The 22,331-nt window shown below is 33.8% G+C and overlaps 1 protein-coding gene and 1 pseudogene across 3 annotated transcripts in view; one reads left to right on the top strand and one right to left on the bottom strand.

The window, feature by feature from the left end:
• The window catches only part of HDX (highly divergent homeobox), a 119,536-nt gene extending 114,482 nt beyond the window's left edge, over nucleotides 1–5,054 (bottom strand). For both annotated transcript variants that reach the window (XM_079123027.1, XM_079123028.1), the window contains exon 1: nucleotides 4,966–5,054. The gene's annotated coding sequence lies outside the window, so the exon portion shown is untranslated. The remainder of the gene's footprint in view (nucleotides 1–4,965) is intronic.
• Nucleotides 2,380–22,331, top strand: part of LOC306651567 (S-phase kinase-associated protein 1-like) — a 44,460-nt pseudogene continuing 24,508 nt past the window's right edge. Inside the window, exons 1-2 of the transcript in view lie at nucleotides 2,380–2,409; nucleotides 4,873–5,196. The product of the transcript in view is annotated as an S-phase kinase-associated protein 1-like (transcript). The remainder of the gene's footprint in view (nucleotides 2,410–4,872; nucleotides 5,197–22,331) is intronic.

Genomic DNA, 22,331 nt, shown 5'->3' with positions numbered 1-22,331 from the left:
GCCCCAGGTCTCCTCCAATTGTTGCTGTTGACAAGATTTCAACACAACAATTTGTTGGTCTATGAAAGGGCAAAGCTATTTGTAAAATGGGTTGCAGATAATTACTTTCTTAAATATCCCAGTTATTCCATCCATAAAACATACAATAGGTAGATCAAGCTATCCAAATAAGAAAGTATTAAAGCAATAAATTAGTGTTGTAAGAAACATATAATCTTATAATCTATTGTTTCATAAAACTCAATGAAGAAATTTTTTGACTATTGGTTGGTTAGAAAATAGGGAGGAATATGGGTCTATGTGCCTTACACCATTGAAGCCATTAAAGGTTAACACAATGACCCCTTTTCCCATAAACCTCCATATATATATATATATATATATATATATATATATATATATAAATTTCTTCACTCCTGAGAGGAAAAAAGATGTTAGGGAACACATACTCACACTTTTTTTAATTTAAGATAGATCCCACTCCAACTCCATGACCTATTAACTAGCAGGTTAGAAGTCAAGTGTACAGTCTCTAGAATGACACTTGCCTTAAAGTCCTGGCTCTGCCACTTACAAGGTATATAATCTTGCATGTGCACCATACAGAAATGCTTGTATACAAAGGAAAAATTTCAATGGAGGCCATGTAACTCACGTTTGCATGGTTATTTTAAGAAAGTTATAAGAAATTGTCCCCAATTCTATGGGAAGAAAGGCTAAGGCGATGTCTTCCTGAATTTTTGCCACTCTGACAAATAACAGATTTAATGATTCAAAGAATTAACCTAATTAGACATAAGTCTAGATGTAAATCAACAGGAGACCAAGAAGGAAGTTACTGTTGAAGATGTATTTAGAGATGGCAGATATAAAATGTAGTGTTTCATTGAGTGACATGGAACAATCTCATGTACTTAGTTGCAGTGTACCTAGACCTCTGATTTAATACAAGCAATTTTGCTACTAGTTGGTTGACTCTATTTGCACAGATGGGTTGCAACTTAGTCTTCAAATTTTTGCCAACTAGAAAGGTTTCAGGGTGTCAGTGATAATTTCTGTATATGCTGTACTTTCCAGTTCCTCTGTTTTGGTGTGGAGCTGGGGATTTACTTAACCCAGTGTCTCACCTTTCCAGACAAGCATTCTACCAGTGAATCACCTCCATATCCCCAGATCTTCCAACTTCTTTCTTATATAGACTTTATCTCTAAAGAATCATCACCTTTTATTTTCAAATCAGTATACCTAAATATAGCATACACAATGGAAGCATATGAGACACTAATATAAATTTAAGCTGACTTCATCATAAAATCAAAATCAACAATTCAAATTTTCTTTATTCTATCGGGAGTAACACTGTATAAAATATAATACCCTATGCACAGTACAATCTTAAAAACAGAATTAAATATTTTAAAAATGTATAATTTATACAAATATTAAAGCCTTTCTTAACCAAGACTGAATGTATTTTAATAAAATACTTAAATATAAATGTACACTATTTGGCTAAGCTTAGAATTCCCTGACTTTGCAGAAGTGTTAATGTGTTCATGGAAAACATAAACACATGATTACACCACACATTGAGCTGGGATTCCAGAGACTTGTATTCTAACTAAATATCCAACAAAATTCATATTACCTTTCTGAAGCATAGTTTGATTATCATGAGTCAAATAGACCTATGTAAGTCCTCAATGTGACATTTAGTAGCTATATAGTATTGGGTAAGTCAACAGCTTTGAGTATCTTGATTCACATTTGTAAAATGGAAAATAATACTAGAAATTATCTCATAGGCATGATAGGAAGTTGAAAATTGATAATGTGTATAAAGTAGATAGCAAAACATCTGGCATTAATGCTGGCAAGGTACGTCACTCCTCTGGATTTTTGATTCCTCAGTGTGTAAAATGAGGTGACTGGCTTATTATTAGAAAATTTCAGCTCAAAATCTACAACTTAAATAAAAAACTCCATTGTCATCCTCTCATTCAGATAGGAATTATAAAATAAAATAAACCTTAAAACACACAAAAAATACTCTCCCAATTTTTATCTCTTATTTTAAGCTCCCTAAAATGAACAGTATATTAGTAAGCATTGTTTTCTATCCAAAGTTTAATCAATTTTGTCTATTGGTATATGTGTAAATGTCTAGGAAAGTCCTATTAATTACTATACTTCCTATAAGCTAAAACAGCTTAAATGGAATTCATATAATGTACATAGTACAAGAAACAGTCACGGAGAAAGGATTTCTCTTCATAATAAATAGCATTCTTAATTCATTAATAATAATCTATGACAATTATTTTCAAGGGTTGCTTTGTATCCATATTCCTAAGCCACAAACTCTGATGTAATATTGGGATGGTGTCTCGAAGTGAAGCAGGAGCTCAGGTAAAAATCTGTAAAAAGCCTACATGTTAAGCCACAATTACACCATCACTCAAGTAAAACTTGAACTCTGTGGAACAATGCAGATTGACACCCAAGGGATAGGAAAGTGACAACCAAAATATTACATAATACCAATCATGGCAAACATAACAATTATCAATTGTGATTCAAGGAATGTACAAATAAAACTAATCCAGGGATCAGCCATCTAAAATAGCAATTGAAGGTATCATGCAATAAAATGTGAGTAATTAGAATATTTGAAGAGAAGACACAGGTAGCAATATTATCTCAGAGAAGAATTGAAAAGTGGAATATTTGTAAATGTAGTATTTATCAAACCAAAAATATTATAGATAAAACCACTTCTGGGGTAATATTCCTTTGGTCTTTTTATGAGGAGATGATATATTTGGAGGTCACTCACTGCATAGAGTGTTCCATAATGCATTTTGCGTGACATACATTCAGGTTAGTTCAGTCACCTGACCAAAGATGGATAAGTTTTCACGTGAATACAGTTTTCTCTATAACAATATTATTTCATTTCTCAGGAAATTGTGTTCCAGGGGGAAAAAATAACTTAGATGGCTATAGCTATTTTTATTAACCAGCCAGATACTGTGGGCAGATGATAAAGAAGTAGATAACACAATCCCAACCCTTAAGGAGGTATGGTATAAAATGTAGTTGTGGAGTCTAGTCTAATACACACACACACACACACACACACACACACACACACATGCGTGCACGCACCCATGCACGCACACACACCAAACCATAAAATGACAACAGGAAACTGGCTATAAGAAGGTGACAAATATAAGAAAATTTGAGACAATTCTAGGAGAGAATCAGTCTATAAGAAAAGGTTGGATTAGATTTGAAAGCCACTTATGGAGATGTATATCTCGAGTTTCCAAAGTGGGTAAAATTTGAATTATGTAGAAAAGATGGTATCCTAGGTGAAGGAGATGATAGTTGTGTAAGGAGCAAAGTTATGAAGGTAGATTATTCAGGGATCATTAAAGTCAGTTGTGCTCTGAAGGATAAAGTAAAATAAGGTTCCTGTGGTTCACTGATACTATGTTATGAAGCACTTTGAAATTCAAGTGGAATTCGTCTTGAGACAGTAGAAAATAGAGAGCCAAGAATATTTTGGTAAGAGAAAACAATAATGAAATGCGTTCACAGATCATTAACTTGGTGGAATTAATTAAGGATTTGAAATAGAGGTGAAGGCTGACTGGGAAGTTCCTTAAGAGACTGGAGAGTTAATGATGAAAGTTCAGATTGTAGGGAAAAGGAAGAATGATGTGAGAGTGTATTCAAAGGAAAAATTTGCCCATATTTGATAATGTTTTAATTAAGAGTAGTAGAGAAAAATCCAGATCCTTGATTAGGAATCCATTATCAGATTGTAGAAGTGAATTACTAACCCTGTTCTATAATTTCTCCACCAAGGACAAGACAGGCTGGTTGCTCCTTATAATAGCTGAGTAAGTTACCTCTCTGAATGAAGGGGTTTAGAACAAAGTTCCTCAAAACAGGATTGGACTTCTGTAGAAACTAAAAGAAAGGACAGCACCAAACTTGAAAGAGAGACTAAAGATTTGTGAGAGGATGCCAAGAAGGAAAGACAAGTAAGAAAATTTTCTTTCCTTGAGTCTCCACAATACACTTCACTCTGAGTCTCTCCAGAGTTTAACATTCAAAATCATTGCATATCACCACAAATCAGAGAACCTTAAAGATTAAAAGTTAGATTGATTTGAATTAGTGCATTTTATTTTTTTCTCCAAATTGTTTTTCAACTAAGAATTTTCTATTCCACAAATTATTCTCCAAGTTCTTTCTGTTATTTCAATCCTGATATCTGGAGATTAAAATTTTGCCTTCTCAAATTTATTACGTCCATTTATAGGGCCCATTTCGGGGCTGGGTGCACCCAGTAAGCCAGATTCAAAGTAAAGGGTAGATTCCTCCACATCAGCTGGCGCCTAAAAACATCCCAAGGCCAACTCCCTAACCTTTCACATATTCAGCCCAAACAGGGCTCAGCCCCACCTCCCTCCCGCGAAACGGAAAAGCGCCTGCGCAAGCTCAAAGCCTATTCTCCTCACAGTGAACCCCCCACCAAGGTTCTGATGCGCAGGCGCAGCGCCCTCGGTGCAGCTGAGTAGGACTGAGAAATCTACTGTCCAGTGAAATCTAGAAGTGGTAGAATTCAACCCCCTCCTTTCTCTGGAGGCAGGGATGCCACTTTCTCCTGCTACCCGGCCAGAAGTGTATCCCAAACATAGCCCTCTCTCAGAGCAGGGTCCTGCGCTCTCTGGCAATGACACTGTATCACTATCCTCAGCTCGTTTTTAACCTCACGCTGCTGCCAGCCTTTGATGGGAAGATAGAGGCAGTTGGCTCTCCGAAAGCCGCACCAGTTTGTTGACTGCCCCCCTTTAGGCCACTGAACGGGCACCCCACGGGGCACAGCATTATCCCGGTGCCTTGCCCGCCCTCTTTCGCCCTTCACACTCACCCAGACTGGGTGCTTACCTCGGGGCGTGGTGCGATCACGGAAGGGGTCAAAGGATCCCAGATCAGACCAGTGTTGAAGCAGGCGGATTCAGCGAGATTTTTCCTGGGTCTCCACTGCCGCCTCAGACAATGAAATCAGCGTGTCCGATCATCAATTCTCATCATGATCGTGACGTCACAAAAGACAGCGGCCAATGGGAGCCCGAGATCAGCTCCGGACAGTCCCTGGACTCAGCCCAGAACCCAAGAGTGGGGAGGGGGGAGCAGAGATGGCTGCCTGCAGTGGGGCTGTCTCTTCCCTGCCTACATCAACTGGACCTATGGGCAGACCTCTCTGTACCTCTTTCTCTCTGAATAGCTGTGAACATCCCTGTAACTATAGTAGTTACATGACACACATTTGAGCAGGTGCTGCCTGATCTTTCAACATGAGATTTGCTTTCAGCGAAATTGTCCTACACTACCAAAATCAAGTGATAGAAGAAAGAAATGCAGTCACTATTCAACCGACAGGTATATATTCAGTTTTACTAAAAGTACGGTGGTGTCCATCTAATCTTTGGAACTTTCCAGTAAGAATGAGTGTACTGTTATACGTAATTGGTTCAGTGTGTTTACTGAAACAAGAAACTATGGGTTCCCTTCACCTAACTTCAATCCCTGTTCTGCCAGAAGTTTCTTGGGTGATCACCATTACAGGAAACAGTTCAAGTCACATGTTGCACCAGTCAACACTTGATACAATGCACAAATTTGCTGGATGCCAAGAGAGATATTGAATTCATTGTACTCTGCTATTATACAAGTTGCAACATTATTTGGAAGATAAGATTATTTCTAAGTAAACATTAACAATAATGTAAAAAATTACATGATCATATGCTCAGTCATGAACTACAGAAAAGAGGTACATCATTTCATGTCTGGAGAAAAAAGGTGGGAATGTTGGGCACATTGTATAGTTGGAGTTTGACTACTGAATTGGAGAGGATGGAAACCAATGTTTAAAGGGCAGGGATAGGCAAATCTAGAGAAATATAAATATATATATGATGTGAGTAGGGCCATGATGAAACCAGACTGACAAATGGAGGCATGTTTTGAGGATTAGTTGGACATAGAATAGGCTGATAATAAAAGTCTCTGAAAATAAGCAGATAACTTTGATTTCGTTAGAAGTCACCAAAACCCCTAGGACAAGGGATCGCAATTCTTTACATTCAAGGATCTACAAAGCAGCTTTAGTGATTTTTCTCAAACAAAAATCAACTCATGCTCACCTCCATTGCAAAATGACTTCCATTATCATACTATATTTGCAAATTTCTCACCATATTCTCAAGGTTCTAAATGATCTGGCCTTACCATCTCTCTGACCTCACCTACCGCCACTCTGCCACTAATTCACTTATCAGTCATACCAGCCTTCTTTCCATTTCTCAAGAAAATCAAACTCAGGCCCACATCAAAAAACTTGTACTATAGTGTGCCCTCTGACATTTGTATGACTTACTCTTTCTCTTTATTCAACTCTCTCATCAGATATAACTTCTCTAAAGAAATGTTCCCTATTTAAAATCATGATCTTATTAGGATTCCCTATATGCTCTTTACTTCTTCTTCTTCATAACACTTATTATTAAGTGAACTCTATAGTGTTTAGGTTTTGAAGTGTAATCTCCATGAGGGTATGGTTTATTTTTGTACATTTTGTTTATTATCTGAAATATAGAAAATTCCATGAAAAAGTAGACAAATTAGTCTTTCTTGAATGAATTACTGAAAGCAAAAATTTTCTAGTCATTAATGTACATTTTGTGTAAGATTTGGATAGACTGGAATGAGGGAAAACAGAGTTGTAGAAGTAATTCAGTTTCTAGATCAGTGTTAAGAGCAGGAATGAATGCAAATAATAGAATCATTTTAAAGAAAACATGATAAGGGTGAGAGTGAATAATTAGGAGATAACCTACTGATTATGAATTAACACATTTATAAAGTATTTACTGTGTACTTTGAACTGAGGTAATATGAAAGAAAAAGAAGAGCACATTTACTACCCTTGAAGATTTTATAGTCCAACTGGAAGAGAAGACATATATAATAAAATCAGATAACAAAAAAGAGGTAATTAAATTCATTCACCTATTTTCATCTTTTCTGTTTGCAGTCTATATCCAAGTCATCAGTAAATTTGAAGGCTGTACCTTCAAAATGTATCCCAAATCTGAGCATCCCTTACCTCCTCCTCATTGACTGCTAGGCCAAAATCACTATCCCCTTTGGCTGGAATTTCTGTGGAAGCATACTATATGGTTTCCTATCATCCTTTGTTGCCCTTCAATACTTTCTTTTTAACACAAGTCAAAATATTCTTTTTAAAGTTTCAATCATATCAAATCACCCCCTGGCTTAAAGCTCTCAAATTCTTCTCAAGGTTTACAAAAATCATTTGCAAAAGTAGAGGATTGGTAATAAATACCTAAATTGGAAAAGGTTCATTTAAAAAATTAAAAATTCAATATGAGCTCATAGAACATAGATGTTGACCAAAATAAATCATAATTAAACTACATTGATCAAAATTCAGTACCTGAATCAAGAGTATTTAAGTATTCTACTGATCTCTGCTGTAGACATACCACTATTGCTTTATTATGTTGATTTTCCTTATTTTGAAATGGCTGCGACTTCAGAAACCAGAAATTATGAGGCATCCAAAAAATACATGATATGAGGCAAGGTTCCAGGAACTGAGAAAGCATAGGTTAAAGAGAAGACCTGTACAAGATAAAACTATCTTTAAATATTTGAAAAACTACTGGGGTAAAGATAGATGTGATTTGTTGTGTGGTTTTCTAGAGGACAGAACAAAGGCCAAAATAGATAAATGACAGGGAGACAAGTGTCAGTTCAAAACTGAAGTGTTCCAAAGTGATACGTATTGCTTTGTAGAGTCAAAAGGCCTCAGTTACTGGGGATGTTGAAGCATAATGACCATCAATCAGGAATGCAGAGGACTTACTTATAGTGAGTGACTACTAAAGTTCAACATGAAATTTAATAATTTTCAGTTCATGTTAAATGGAAATTCATCATTCAACCTAAATTCCATGTTAGATGGAAAATGCACTAAAGGCAGAAGTGTATGTAGTCTTTAGGTTTTGGTTTGTTGGAAGTGAATGGAAGGACAGTTATAGGTTGGGCCACCAGTAATAGAAGACAATGAATTATTGAGCTCTTATTCTTCAGTAGGTCAAATATAAATAAAACCTTTTTTATTTTTCTGTTACTAAGCAATTCATTTTCAAATTCATTTTAATCTAGGCAATTGTTTATTAATATATTCAAAACCTGTCACAATAAGCCCAGGACACAGCTCTAAACAATATGGATCTCCAGATTCAAAAACAAATTAAAAAAAACTAACATCCAATTTATTTAAAATTAGGCTCCTTTCTCTGATATATCTGATTTCATTAACCAGAGGCTTTGAGTAGAGATTATTGAGTTTCCTTACTTCTTTTTCACATGTATGTTGTCTACCTTGTAGGTAATTTTCAGCTTCCCAACATCTCCATTCAAAGCTGTACACCAGGGATGGTGGTATAGTTCAGCAGCAGAATGCTTTCCCAGAATGGGAGGGACCCTGTGCTGGATCCTCAGTATAGGAAAAAGATACCTGTGCACCAAAAATTTATGAGAAACTTAAATTGATAAGTTCGTCCTTTCTAATGTTCCTAATTCAAAGCATGAAGAAAATACTTTTAAAATTAAATTACAATGTTAAATTTACAGATTTGCAATAGATTTCAATTACCCATAATAGCTGTATCTTAACATTTTAGTAGTTAAAGAGATGCCTTTTGAAAGAATGTTCCCCATTTACTGTGGTCGGACCAGAGTAAACATCATAATGGAAAATGCCTCTGAATCATTAGTATATACTTTCCAACTCTAATGATTCTATAAATATTTTCTAAGTAACATTAAATTTATATTTTGCATTTTACTTTTTAAAGTACCTCATTTTAGAGAAAATGTGCTAATGAAACTTGTTCAGCAAGCATATTTCTAAAATGAAACAGATTTTTGAGTTTCACTGTGGTTTTTGAAATGTTACTAATATTCATATTTGTTGCTAATTAACCTAAGCCAATGTTTCTCAGCATGTTTTTTCTGGACTAGCAGAATCATTATCATCAGATTTTTTTTAGAACTGCAAAATCTTAGGCTACATCTAAAGATTCAGAAACTCTAAGTAAAAGACCAAGGGATTTGTTTTAGCAAATTCTAAAAAGAATTCATATATAAGATAAAAGTTGAGAACAACTAACCTGTAATTGATGGTGGTAATGAGGAGGCAATTTCATTCCATAAATATTTAGCTCCTATTACATGCCAGTCACATAGAATATATTAGAATATGATTTTTAATCTCCAGGTGTTGGAGTAGTTTCTTTTTTAATTTTATCATTGATTTCTAATTTCATTCCATTATTATCTGATTGAATGCAAGGTAGTATCTCTATTTTTTGTGTTTGCCAGGAGTTGCTTTATGACATAACGTATGGTCTATTTTAGAGAAGGATCCATGTGCTGCTGAGAAAAAAATTGTATTTGCTTGTTGATGGACGGAATATTCTATAGATGTAGGTTAAGTCTAAATTATTGAGTGTATTATTGAGTTCTATGGTTTCTTTTTTCAGTTTTTGTTTGGAAGCTATATCCAGTGGTGAGAGAGGTGTGTTAAAGTTACCCAGTATTATTGTGTTGTGGTCTATTTGATTCCTGAAATTGAGAAGTATTTGTCTGACATGTATAGATGCTTCATTGTTTGAAGCAGAAATATTTACAATTGTTATAGCTTATTGATTTATGTTTCCCTTAAGCAGTATGAAATGTCCTTCCTTATCCTTCTGACTAACATTGGATTGAAGTTCACTTTATCTGAGAATGGAAACCCCTGCTTTTTTACTAGTCTGTGTGTGTGATATTTTTTCATCCCTGCACCTTCAGTCTGTGGATGTCTTTTTCTATGAGATGAGTCTCTTGAAAGCAGAATATTGTTGGGTCTTTTTTTAATCCAATCTCCCAGTATAAGACTTTTAATTAATGAGTTTAGGCCATTAACATTCAGGGTTATTATTGAGGTATGATTTGTATTCCTGGTCATTTTGGTTTATTTTTGGTTTTTAACTTGACTTAGTTTCTCCTTTGATTGACTTTTCCTTTAGGGTAGTTCCTCCCTTGCTGACTTTCATTAATGTTTTTCATTTCCTCTTTATAGAATATTTTGCTGAGAATATCCTGTAGTACAGGCTTTATATTTGTAAATTCTTTTAACTTTTGTTTATCATGGAAGGTTTTTATTTCATCATTAAATCTGAAGGTTAGTTTTGCTGGATATAAGATTCTTGGTTGGCATCCATGTTCTTTCAGAGCTTGGTAATACAATCTTGAATGATGCATGGATAGCAGAAGACATCAGGGAGGAGATAAAAATTTCCAAAAACCATGTCAAAATCTCTGGGACACTATGAAAGCAGTACTAAGAGGAAGATTCATTGCACTGAACTCATTCAATAAAAGAATGAAAAGTCAACAAATAAATGACCTAATATTATGTCTCAAAGCCATAGAGAAAGAAGAACAGATGCACAACAAAAGAAGTAGAAGGCAGGAAATAATGAAAACCAGAGCTGAAGTCAGTGAAATTGAAACAAAAGAAATAATTCAAACAACTGACAAAACAAAAATTTGGTTCTTTGAAAAACTAAACAAAATTGATAAACCCTTAGCCACAATAACGAAGAGGAGAGAGAAAACTCAAATGACTAAAATTCGTGATGAAAAAGGAAATATCACAACAGGCACTATCAAAATACAAAACATAATTAGAAGTTATTTTGAAAATCTGCACTCTAACAAAAGAGAAACTCTCCAAGACATCAGCAGGTTTCTAGAGACATATGATCCCCCCCAAACTGAATCAGGAGGACATACACAATTTAAACAGATCAACTTCAAGCAATGAAATAGAAGATGCCATCAAAAGCCTACCAACCAATAAAAGCCCAGGACCAGATGGATTCTCAGCTGAGTTCTACGAGACCTTCAAAGTACTAATGCCAATACTCCTCTAAGTATGGAAATCAGTCCAATTACATTCTATGAAGCTATTATCACCCTGATACCAAAACCAGACAAAGACCATCAAGGAAAGAAAACTACAGAACAGTATCCTTGATGAACATAGATGCAAATATTCTTAACAAAACTCTGGGAAATTGCATACAAAACATATTAAAATGATAGTGCCCCATGATCAAGTGGGGCTCATCCCAGGGATGCAAGGTTGGTTCAACATCAGGAAATCAATAAAAATAATTCATCACATCAATAGACATAAAGTCAAGAATCATATGATTATTTCAATAGATGAAAGAAAAAGCATTTGAAAAAACACAACACACCTTCATGCTCAAAGAACTAGAAAAAATAGGGATAGTAGGAACACATAAACATTATAAAAGCTATCTATGCTAAGCTCAAGGCCAACATCATTCTAAGTGGAGAAAAACTGAAAACATTCCCTCTAAAAACTGGAAGAAGGTTGGGATGTCCTCTTTCACCGCTCTTTTTCAACATAGTCCTAGACACCGTAGCCAGAACAATTAGACAAAAGAAATTAAAGGGATAGAATAGGAAAAGTTGTACTCAAAATATCACTATTTGCCAATGACATGATTCTATATTTAGAGGATCCAAAAAATTCCACCAGAAAACTTCTAGAAATAATAAATTAATTCATCAAAGTAGCAGGATATAAAATCAACACACATAAATCTAATGCATTTATATTCATATGTGATAAATCCCCTGAAAGAGAAATTAGGAAAACTATCTCATTCAAAATAACCTCCAAAAAAATACTTGGGAATTGATCTAACAAAAGAGGTGAAAGACCACTACAATGAAAACTACTGAACACTAAAGAAATTAAAGAAAACCTTACAAGATAGAAAGATCTCCCATGTTCTTGAAGAGACAGAATTAATATTGTCATAATGGCCATACTACCAAAGGTGCTAAACATATTCAGTGCAATTCCAATCAAAATCCCAATGACATATCTGATAGAAATAGAGAAAGCAATCATGAACTTCATTTGGCTAACTAAGAGACTCAGAATAGCCAAAACAATCTTTAACAGGAAGAGTGAAGCAGCAAGTATCACAATACCAGAACTTTAACTATATTACACAGCAATAGTAACAAAAACAGCATGGTAATGTTACCAAATAGGCAGGTAGACCAATGGTACAGAATAGAAGGCACACAGTCAAATGCAAATAAATACAGTTATCTCATACTAGACAAAGATGCCAAAAACATACAATGGAGAAAAGACAGCTTCAACAGATGGCAATGGGAAAACTGGAAATTTTATGCAGCAAAATGAAATTAAATCTCTATCTCTCACCCTGTACAAAACTCAATTCAAAATGGATTGAGGACCTAGGAATTAGACCAGAGACCCTGCACCAAATAGGAGAAAAATTAGTCCCAAATCTTCATCATGTTGGTGTAGGATCTGACTTCCTTAACAAGGTTCCCAAAGTGCAAGAAATAAAAGCAAGTATCAATAAATGGAATGGATTCAAACTCAAAAGCTTTTTCTCAGTAAAGGAAATAATCAATAATATGAAGAAAGAGCCAATAGAGTGGGAGAAAATCTTGACCACATGCATTCAGATAGAGCACTAATCTACAGAATTTTTAAAGAACTCAAAAAAGTTAACATCAAAAATACTAATAACTCAAGAAATGAGTTTTTGTATCAAAAATACAAATAAATCAAGAAATGGGCTAAGGAACTGAGCAGACACTTGAAGAAGACAATATAAAATACATCAACAAATATATGAAAAAATATTCAACATCTCTAATAATTAGAGAAATGCAAATCAAAATTACCCTAAGATTTTGTTTCACTTCAAATTGAATGGCTATTATCAAGAATACAAGCAACAATATGTGTTAGTGAGGATGTGGGAAAAAAAGTACACTCATACAGTGATGGTGGGATTGAAAATTGGTCAGCCACTCCAGAAAGCAGTATGGAGATTCTTTAGAAACTTTGGAATGGAACCACCATTTGACCCAACATTCCCACTCCTTGGCCCATACCCAAAAAACTTAAAATCAGCATACTACAGTGATGCAGTCTCATCAATGTTTATAGCTGCTCAATTCACAACAACTAGATTGTGTAACTAGGCATCTAGACTATATGTATGAAAAAAAATAGGCATGCCTTTCTGGTTTTGATTATCATGAGGATTAAATAAGGAATTATAAAAAATTTCTTATATTTAATAAATAAGCAATTCATTTAAGTTTTCCATTCCTTCTGATTGATGAATAAAGAAGATATGTGGCTGGGCTTACTCCCCATTTTTTGACACTATGATAAAGTGAGACATCAGAACCTCAATTATACAAATTTTAGTAGCTGTGAAATATCAAATGTCCCTGTGAAGAAGCAATATATTTTGTATATTTTCAGAGAGAAATCTAACTTTATGTTTCTCCCAAGTGTATGGTAAAATTCGTTATTTTTCTCAAGTTTGCTATTAAAAGTAATTTGTTGCATTTTAACAAATATCTAGGGTACCTACATATTTATATTGACTGATTTCTGGAAACATACAGAATCCTATATTTGGGAAAGGAAGTTTCCTATTTTTAAGTTTTAATTGCCTTTCTTTAAATTCTGAAGTGGTTCTCAATCAGATGTGGAATTATTTGAATATTTTGATTAAATATAAAGCATTGTATCCTTTCTCCAGAAACATACAAACACAAACTTAATGATATTTCTTATGATGCAGGAGGGGCTTATGGATTTCCTGTAAATCATATGTGAACTTGTTGGAGTAAGCAGATTCTAGGTAAATAAATACCCAGTTAAATGATTTGAGACTATGTACAAAGTGAAACATTATATTCTAAGAGTGTTAGTAGCACAGATAAATTTTAAGGGGTTTAGTTATTTATTTAGCCATATGAAGTACAGGCTATCCCAGACTGCCTCAAATCAGTACTGTCTTTAATCCATGCAAGAATATCAACCAGGAACTCATAATTTGATCTGAAGTCTTATTTATCACTAAAGGAACAATAATATCTGAGGAACTGAGGGAACCCGTAAGGTCCTCAGTTCAAATTAAGAGCAATACATTGAGAATACCTTTGGCCAAAAAAGTAAAATGTATCTGAAGAAGTGTCTAATACATTGATATTCATGTGGTTACAAAAGAAGGCAGCAGACAACTAATTATGTTAGACCAATATTTGGGGTTAAATGAGTGTTGAGAAAGAAAGGCAAAATTAACTCTTAAAAGTCCACAGTCATTTGCCACGCTTTTGAAAACTTACTATGAACTAAATATTTAAAAGATCTGAAATGACTATCTTGGAACAAATTGAAGGAGACAAAATACTGCCTCATTTTTATATCATTTTGTCATCATTTTATGGATAAGGAAAATAAAATACAAGGAAGTACAAAGTGAATTATTTAAGTACAATGGATTGAAAATTTACTAAATGATATATTTGATCAAATAGAGTTGATATTCATTTTAAAACAACTATTAACCATCATGTTATTTTCAGTCCTATTAAAGTGCCATGGTTCAGCAAGGTAAGTTAGGAATTCAAGGTCTGTAGCTATGTCAATATGGAACCAATAATCTGAAACCATGGAACAAAGTAGTCTCATAGAGAAACCAATATTTAGAACAAGACAACAAGGTCTGACTGACTTACAGGTAGTTGGGGGAAAACACATCAAGTGATCAAAGTTGCAAAAGTCACAACAGCAGCTAAGATTTTGGATCTAGAGTTGTTCAGGCTGGATTATAAAAATCAATAATTGAGTTAAAGAGAATAAGCATCAGAAAGCAGACAAATTATTGGGAAAACTGCATTAGGATCTAAAATAGTAGGCAAAATTTCAGGCAGATGTACATGTAAAGGACAAGCCAAAAAGCAGGAAATCATAGATGAAACAAGAAAAACTCAGGTCAGGGCATTATGATTCATCAATCAAAGAAGTGTGAGGTCAGGAGCTAAAGTAAATTAAGCAATGGTGATGTCATAGAAGCTTAAAGCACAGAACATGCATACTAATATCATGATGGATCTTGATCAGTGAAATCATCTCTTTAGCCTTGGGTTTGAACTTTAATAATCCTAGGGTGGCCAGACTGGGTTCTGGAGATGGAAGAAAATAACTGGGAACACCTGGCTGGGATGATGTGCACGTGGACAGAAAAGTATCATCTTCTGGGGTGTCAGATCCCAACAACAAAACTCAGAGGAAAATACTGTTTTGAATATCTTATAAAAGTTCATAAGATGACATCTTTCTTTCAAACTTAAATGAGAATCATTGTTTCCACTAAGGTAAAACTTTCAAAATGGAACATAGCAAAAATATTGGTAATGAAATTTTGCAAGTATTTGGTAATGAATCCTTTTCAGAATTTTATAATACTGGTTGCATTGCACAGTGTGAAAATGTTGTATCAGCCTTTATAAATGTGTCTTATAAAAGTTTATTTTAATTCTCGTTATTTTTCCTTCAATAAAATTCCCAGTCAGCTTCAGAATACTAACCATTATGTGCTATCTAGATACAAATCTTTTTCTCGAGTACCATAATTAAGTTACATTTAATCATCACAAATTTATTTGGTGACACAATGAGTAGAAAGGAAGTATAATGGATCAGTTTGCACCATATCAGGCAATATAATCCATTGTTTTTTCCCAACTGGTATGATGTATGAGAGCTACCTATATGTTCTAAAAATATAAATTCATAGAGTTAGAACTTTATTGGTTACTACTAAAATATGAAGTACATATGAGTAAATGAGTCTGTACAAGTAGTGAAAACATTTCACTGTATTGGTGCCTTACAAATTAAGTTTTATATTAAAATAGAATAATTTACTTAGTAATTGCATTGAATACCATGTACTGTTTTGGAATATTTTTATTGTATTCAATAAGCCATTTGGTAAGGATTATAATTTACTGCACATAAGTTATACCTTTAACTTTATAAACAGGAATCAAAAGCATCCTTAAATAATGTGAAGACAGAGCTAGCAGGTGTATCTTTTAAGGAAGTTGATTTGAGGTAGTTAATGGTGAAGGATGTTTGTCAAGAGAGTTTTAAATTTAAGCCTGGTCTGGTGAGGACTGCATCAAATGGCTCAGGGTTCTGACTAAAAGTTAAAACAAGATTTGAAACTCAGCGATCTCGGTGAAACACAGTGATCAGATACAGAGGCAGTATCTGCTTAGGTGGCAGAGGGTGGCTATTGAAAGAGTGTGTGAAAAATTATGGAGCTGAAAGTAGTGCTTGGCCAAAATGGGTAAGTTTGCAACAGACCATGGGAACTTTCTTTTAGAGACTCATGAATTGCATCTGATTGTAGATTAGTTCCTTCTGATAGGAACTTCTTATAGCAAGGATATTCTGGATGTTCTACACAAACTCACCTGGACACAATGGCCCATACCCTCAAATTTTAAAGACAAACTCTGTTTCATGAAAGGTCAACATTGGTATTTTAAATCTGTGGGAAAATGTTCAGTATAACTCAGAATTATAGGGCTGCCATAGACCACAAATATTCATGTAGTCAATTCTCTTTCCAAAGTTATTCCTAAGCAATATCCTCTGTAATATTTTAAAATTTTGTATGTCATGAGAAATAAACAATGAAGACTCAGCATACATAGATAATTTAATGCAGCAATCAAATAAAAGTCAGATCTTTTTATACTCAGATCTAATCTACATTTATTAAGCGTCCTCAATTTTAGTTATATATATCATCTTATTTAAATTTCTAAATCCAGAAAGGAGGGAGTTAACTCCCTTTTACAGATGGTATTACTGAATGTAAATAATTTTTATTACAATAAATTAGCAATTTGTAAGGAAAATTCATATAAATGACTTGAACATGAGTTTTATAAGGAGAAACAGGATTTTTTTTCATAGCTACTACTTGCAAAAGACAAGACCTACTTTTGCTCTATTTAGGTATACTGTAACTTCATAATATGTTGCCTAACAATGCTAGTAATTGTCGTTTTATTAAATGAGAGCTTCATAATACATACTAAAATAAATTATTTACATATATTCACTCATTTAAGCTTTCCACCAAATTTATGAGAGGTTACTAACTTTATTTTTAGAGGGGGAACCAAGTTTTAAAGAGGATAACCTCACAAAATTTATATGTAGAAGAAGTATATTCAAACTTAATTGTGCCTCAATTCAAAGTCCTTTTATTTCTAAACACTCTGCTGTATTAGCTTCTGTGCTCAGGAGATATTACATTCTTTTTTAAAAAGGCTCCAGTGGAGAAATTTTATTATGCTTTGAGTAAAATATGGCACTAATGAATTATTTTCAGTTCAGAAGGGGTGATTTTAGCATTGTAATTATGTAGAAAATGTCCACTCTCACACAGATACAAACTGAAATATGTAGAGGTAAAAAGATATGAAATGCGGGTCTTGTTTTGAAGTATTCAATGAAAGAAAATATTTAAGCCAATGTGGCAAAATTTTGACATATTTGAATTTGAGTTATGAATTTATAGGGGCTTCATTTTTCTCTCTTTACTTTTGTCTATATTTAAATATTAAATTATTATTTTAAAGGAAACCATGAACAAAATACCTAGCAGGCCCTAAATGGACCTATTCTTCTTTAGTTTCACATCAATGTCCAAGGGGAGACAGTCTTATATTCATATCCACACCATACCTTCTATCTAAAGCATCACACACAGCAGAACCAACTCTTGATAATCCCTACTTTCTATCAGAGATGGACTACTTTATGTTTTTGATGCCAAAATGACTTGAAAGTAATATAAACTCTTGAATACAGGAAGTTCTAATATGCTTATTATACCTTGCCCACCCTATCAAAAATAAAGGATACCTTTCCTTCTGTAACAGTCCTATTTTTGGCACATACAACTTATCACTACATGACATGAAATCATATAGTATTTATTTGTTTACTGTATTCTCCTGCCCCACTAAATGGTAAGGTTCATGAAGTAATGGTCTTATCTGTCTCATTGATAGCTATATTTCAAGAAGCTGAAACATTGCCTGGCACTCAGATATTTGTTGAATGAATGAAAAAATGAATAAAGAGCTAGATGCAATCATTTTAGGGTTTCTAGCATTAGACATGAGAAAAGTTAAATATTCATTTTTATACTCAAAAAGGGAAATGGTAAGTTGAGTTCTCAGGAAAAGGTGGCCTGCCTCCATTGGCCTTGGCATGGTGGTACAGATGTATTCAGATGGCCTCCATCCTGAGGAATGATTAGAATAAAGGAGATCTCTAACTGCCTTCCCTCTTGAATAAGGGACTATAGGGGTCAAGGTTAAAGGCATTAAGTCAGACAATTATAGGCTTTAGAATTTCAAAGAATTTTGAGTTTCCAGAATTATTTGAGGTCACTAAAAATTTGGTAAGAGAGTCCCAGGTACCTTGCTTCTTAGGAAACTGGAATCTTTACCCATTGTTTGTTGTACATTTGTCACCTGGGCCTGGAATGGGAACCGACATCTTCCTGCAGTGTTCATTTTTCCCTAGGAAAAAGGAGGAGAAAATAAACTATTTCCTACATCATTATTCCACACTATGGAAAAATTTAACAGTAGCAGATTGACCCTTTTATTAGATAAAAAGTAGAGGGAGAGACTTGATAGGCACTGAGACTATAAAAGGAATAGAAGATAAATGGAGGTGAATGTTAAAGAGAAAAGATGAAGGAAACAAATTTAGTCCACTTCTCAGTTTGGACATGTGTATTTGAGGTCTTAAGTGATTGTACTGTTAATTGCCTCCCTAAAATCGTATACTTTTAAGGTCTATGTCAAATTTGCAGAAAGAATTAAAGTTTAAATTAAATGAAGACCTTAAGAAGGTTAGGACATTAAAAGAACCAGAAGTTGAATAGCTAGAGCATGTTATATGGTTTAGAAAGGTTGAATGAGCATAGTAGCACAACACCTGAAATTGCTTATACACATGGAAAAATTCTAGATCTTATGCAAGTAGGATTAAGTGTACTTCCTTTTAAGTAAATAGATATAGAAATTTAGAGAGTGACTGAAGTGTTAAAGTATAGAAATTACTCCATTGTAAAGCCTACCTTCTATGTCTGAATACATTTTTATCTGAATTATATCACCATCTGAATTACATCATATATTAGATGATAATACTACCACAGATTTTTAAAAGGTAATACCACACCCTGACAAAAGAAGAAAGGTGAGAATATTTCTGACATTTCAAATATATCAACGAATTTCTAGAAATAAGAACAATTTTTTTTTTCTGAAGTAATGACTGAAAAAAAATTCCAGATCCAAAATAAGTGCAATGAAGAAAGGAAATACTAGGTGGAAATGTAAACTCCTATCAAGCATGACATTGTTGAGGTACTATAAATGACCCAAGGGTAATGAAATTAGCTGTCTCTTAACAGTAGTCAAATGCAGAATAAAGTAGGTTTCCCAAACTGTAGTACTGAGCTAATTTTGGAAACACATGCTTCTTAGAGAAATTAAGGCTTAAAATTCATTACTACCATACTACCATGCACTGATACTCTGCATTATACTTCACAGGAAAATAAACAATGATTAAGACAAAATGGAGTACTCAAACACATACAATTAATCATAGAAATAGTTTCAGGTAGAAATTTTTATAAAATTAAGTTAAGGAAATATAAATACTATTAAACTGGTACACCCTGTTTTATTTCCCAAGTATTTGATGTCATAAGATAGGAGTAAGAAACACTGGACTAGGATAAAACCCATGGATGGCTTTTAAAACTTTTGCTGGGTCTAGGAGTTTATCTCATAGGAAGAGTGCTTGCCTACCATGTGGAAGTCTATGGGTTCAGTACTCATCACCCCACAAATATCTGCTCCAGAAAAATAACTCAGGTAAAAGGAGGCACATTACAGGTACCTCAGGCTTCTCCTTAACTGAGGTACTGGGATGAAGGAGCAAGAGTGGACTTGAGATTCATACACAGTTTGGCCTGGCTCATTGTAACATTATTTTTTCATGTATAACTGGGAGATTAATTAAATATGAGTAAGGTAGACTTCAATTTTGGACATTACAAAAACATTCTCTCTACATTAAACTTATAAATGATGGAAAATTCACAACATTATTTTAAATGTATAGCTGATCTTCTGAGAAAGTAAGAGAAATACTTCCAATTTGGTAATAAGAGGTCACATTATTTCAATCGGCCTATCCTAGGAGGGAAAAAAAAACCAAAATACTGAATCAACTATTTATTTCAAATATCATCAGAAGCAATGAATAAATGATAAGATAGTTCAGAATTATTAGGAAAAAATGAAGGGAGAGTGAAAACCCAAACATGAAAGGAGTGTGCAGAAGTTGCTTTAGCCCTGAAAATATTTGGGAATCTCAGGAAACCTAAATTTTATAAGTTAGGTTATCAAAGTTTAGACTATTCAGAATAAGAGTAAAGTGTGATGGAGTTGGCTTACAATGGCTCATGGTTTCAGAGGTTCTGTCCATGGTTGGCTAACTCCATCACTCTGGGCCCAAGGTGAGGCAGAACATCATGGCAGAAAGACATGAACAAGTAAATTAGCTCAGAATATGACAGGAAATGAGAGCTTCACTTGTCAGGGACAAAATATAAACCCCAAAGGCACACCCCCAGTGACCTATCTCCTCCAGTCACACTCTACCTCCCTTTAGTTACCACAAAGTTAATCTTTACAAGTGTATTAATTCACTGATTAGGTAAAAACAGTCATACTCTAATCATTTCATTCTGAGTGTTCTTACATTTTCTCACAAAAGAGCTTTTCATTACACTCTGTATCTAAATCACAATACAAAGATGGTACAATCCTTGTTGTGGAAAAATAACATCCAATTTGGAATTCTATATACAGTGAAAATATCTTTGAAATAGTGTGGCAAATGAAATTATTATCAAACAAAAATGAACTGAAAGAAACAACTTCCAAAAATAAAAGTTTTAACAAATATCATAAAGGCAGGAAAGTGATGAAGAAATAAGATAGTAAATATGTGGAACCACTAAATGAATATTTGCTAGATTAAGCAATATTCATGACATCTGATGGGATTCAGGTTTTATTAATTTATTTCTTAGGGTTGTTTAAGAATCACAGAAAATAAAAATAATAAAAAATAGTCAAAAACAAGAAGTAACTATTATCATATCTCACAAAGCAAATTTCAAGCAAAAAATTTTATTACAAGAGATAAAGAAGACCACTACATCTTGGTAAAGGTAACAATCCAACAATAAGACATAATGACAGTGAGTATATATGCCCCAAATATTGTTGTACCTGATTGCATTTTAAAAAATTCTACTTGATATTAAGTCCCAGATATACCCCAAAATGATTTCAAAACATCTTCTAACCAATAGACAGTTCATCTGAACATATAATCAATAAAGATATTTCTGAACTTAATAATATAACAAATCAAATACACTTAAATGAAAACTACAGAATATTTCACACCAAAAGAGCTCAATATACCTTCTTATCAGCAGCTCATGGAATCTTTTCCAAAATACAGTATACTCTAGGTCACAAAGAAAGTCTTAGCAAATATGACAAAATTGATATAATGTTCTGCATCCTATCAGATCATAATGGAATGAAACTAGAAATCAACAGCAAGAAACAAACCAGAAACCACATAACCACATGGTCATTGAACAGCATTCATAAATGAAGAATGGATCATAGAAGAAATTAGATAAGAAGTTAAAATATCTTAAAAACAAATGGGAACAGATAGAACATAACATTTCTGGGACAATGTGAAAGCAGTTCTAGGAGGATAATTTATAGCATTGAGTGCCTACATTAAAAAAAAATCCTAAACACATGATTATTATACCAAAAGCCTTTACAAATGAAATAAAAGACTCATTCTCAAATCAGTGGCAGACAGGAAATAATTAACATCAAAGCCAAATTAATGAAATGGAGAAAAAAAACAATATGCAGAATTACTGCAGCAAAAGCTGGTTCTTTGAGAACATAAATAAGATTGATAAACATATAAACAAACTAACTCAAAGAAAGAGAAGACCCAACTAAATAAAATTAGAATTGAAAAAGTAGATATCACCACACACAGTTATGAGATCCAGATGATCATTAGAAACTACTTTGAAAACTTATACTCTAATAAACTGAAA

Source organism: Sciurus vulgaris (assembly GCF_902686455.1).
Source record: "Sciurus vulgaris genome assembly, chromosome: X".
Lineage (NCBI taxonomy): Eukaryota > Metazoa > Chordata > Mammalia > Rodentia > Sciuridae > Sciurus > Sciurus vulgaris.
Note: the sequence above shows the minus strand (reverse complement) of the source record. Positions and strands in the feature narration are given on the sequence as shown.